Source organism: Protopterus annectens, chromosome 13.part0 (assembly GCF_019279795.1).
Source record: "Protopterus annectens isolate FY-2018-M chromosome 13.part0, PAN1.0, whole genome shotgun sequence".
Taxonomy (NCBI): domain Eukaryota; kingdom Metazoa; phylum Chordata; order Ceratodontiformes; family Protopteridae; genus Protopterus; species Protopterus annectens.
The window spans coordinates 442,089,706-442,092,170 of NC_056747.1; positions in this window are offsets into that span (position 1 = coordinate 442,089,706).

Here is a 2,465-nt window from a genome sequence, read left to right on the forward strand (position 1 = left end):
TTATGAATACTGCCCTATCATTACACTGGAGTCTGATTGCCATTGAGTCTGTCATGAATTCTGATGATATCTCTCACTGCCTTCTGAAGCCTCACCACAATTACCACTCCATTTCTAGCCTGTCCTCCCTCCTGAGTAGTAAACTCTGGATCCCAAGTTAAGTGATTTTGCTGCACTGCCCTTTCATCTCAGCTCTTGGATACATAGGATGTCCAGCCTCCTCCGTATCATCATATCATCTACTTCCAAGCTGTGTCCTGTCAGTGAACCTACATAAAGTATTGCAGTTCTCAGTTCATGTTTGGCAGGTTGGTTTTACATCCAGCTTTCGCTCATCAGAGCTATTCCAGGTAACCCAGGATGGGCCACTAGACACCAGCCAGCCAGTATTATTGACCCAGGGCAGCTGGGATTTTTTTATGGCAGGCACACACAGGCCAATACAGGCATATATTCTCCTCCCACCATTAGCAAGGGTCCCTGGTGTCGGTCAGAGTAGGCCAGGTCCTCATTCCACTTATCACCAGTAACTACGCATGCCCATTTGGGTGACATCAGTCAACATGACCAAATCACCTTGTGCTATATTTTACACCATTGAGTGGTTAGCCCTGCCACGGCATGCAGTTTGTGATCCATGTTCTATCTTGGGGATACTGCACACCACAGTAGATGCTCAAAGCAGTTGGTCTGTGCACCATGTAGAGCCTGTGCTGCTGCCCACAGCTCCATTCATTGGTGAGTTTGAGATGGAAACACTCATCATGTGTATTTATTTGTGTGTGTGTGTGCACACACACACACACACACACACACGTAAAGGTGTGCATGTGTGTGATATATACACACACACATTATACATGTTTAAATATGTATGTGTGTGTATGTGAGCCTTCTCTGTGTGTATATGGATGTGTGTATATATATATATATATATATATATATATATATATATATATATACATACACACACACACACACACACACACACACACACACACACACACACACACACACACACACACACACACAGTGGATATAAAAAGTGTACACACTTCTGTTAAAATGCCAGGTTTTTGTCATGTAAAGAATGAGACCACAATAAATCATTTCAAAACTTTTCCCACCTTTAATGTGACCTATAACCTGTACAATTCAACTTAAAAACTAACAAATCTGTTAGGGGAAAAAATATAAAAATGAAAAACGTACAATAAGCTGGTTGCATAAGTGTGCACACCCTTAAACTAATACTTTGTTGAAGCACCTTTGGATTTAATTGCCACATTCAGTCTTCTTGGGTACACACCTGCCATTAATTAAAGAGACTCTGATTAGCCCCAAATAAAGTTCAGCTGTCCTAGTATGATTTTTCTGACATTTACTTGGTTGCCTGCTACAGCAAAAGCCATGGTTCACAGAGTGCTTACAAAACATCAAAGGGATCTTATTGTTGAAAGGTATCAGTCAGGAGAAGGATAGAAAAAAATTTCCACAGCATTTGATATACCAGGGAACATAGTGAAGACAGTCATCAAAAAGTGGAGAAAATATGGGACAACAGTGATGTTGCAAAGAACTGGACGTCCCTCCAAAATTGATGGAAAGACAAGATAAAAATTGGCCAGGGAGGCTGCCAAGAGACCTACAGAAACACTGAAGTAGCTGCAGGAATTTCTGGAAAGTACTGGTTGTGTACTACATGTGACAACAATCTCCTATATTCTCCATATGTCTGGACTATGGGCTAGGGTTGCAAGATGGAAGCTTTTTTCTTACACAGAAAAACATCCAGGCCCAGCTAAAATTTGCAAAACAATACATTAAGACTCCCAAAAGCATGTGGGGAAATGTGTTATGTTCTGATGAGACCAAGGTTGAACTTTTTGGCCACAATTCCAAAAGGTACGTTTAGTGCAAAAACAACACTTCTAATCTCCAAAAGAACACCATCCCCACAGTGAAGCATGGTGGTGGTGGCAGTATCATACTTTGGGGTTGCTTTTCTTCAGCTGGAACTGGGGCTTTAGTCAAGGTGGACGGAATTATGAACATTTCTATATACCAGTCACTTTTGGCCCAAACCTTCAGGTGTCTGCTAGAAAGCTGAAGATGAGAAGGAATTTCACCTTTCAACACGACAATGACCCCAAGCATACATCCAAATCAACAAAAGAATGGCTTCACCAGAAGAAAATTAAAGTTTGGAATGGCTCAGCCAGAGCCCAGACATAAATCCAATAGAAAATCTATAGGTTGATCTGAAGAGGGCTGTGCACAAGAGATGCCCTCGCAATCTGACAGATTTGGAGCACTTTTGCTAGGAAGAGTGGGCAAATATTGCTAAGTCAAGATGTGCCATGCTGATAGACTCCTACCCAAGAAGACTGAATGCTGTAATTAAATCAAAAGGTACTTCAACAAAGTATTAGTTTAAGGGTATGCACGCTTATGCAACCAGCTTA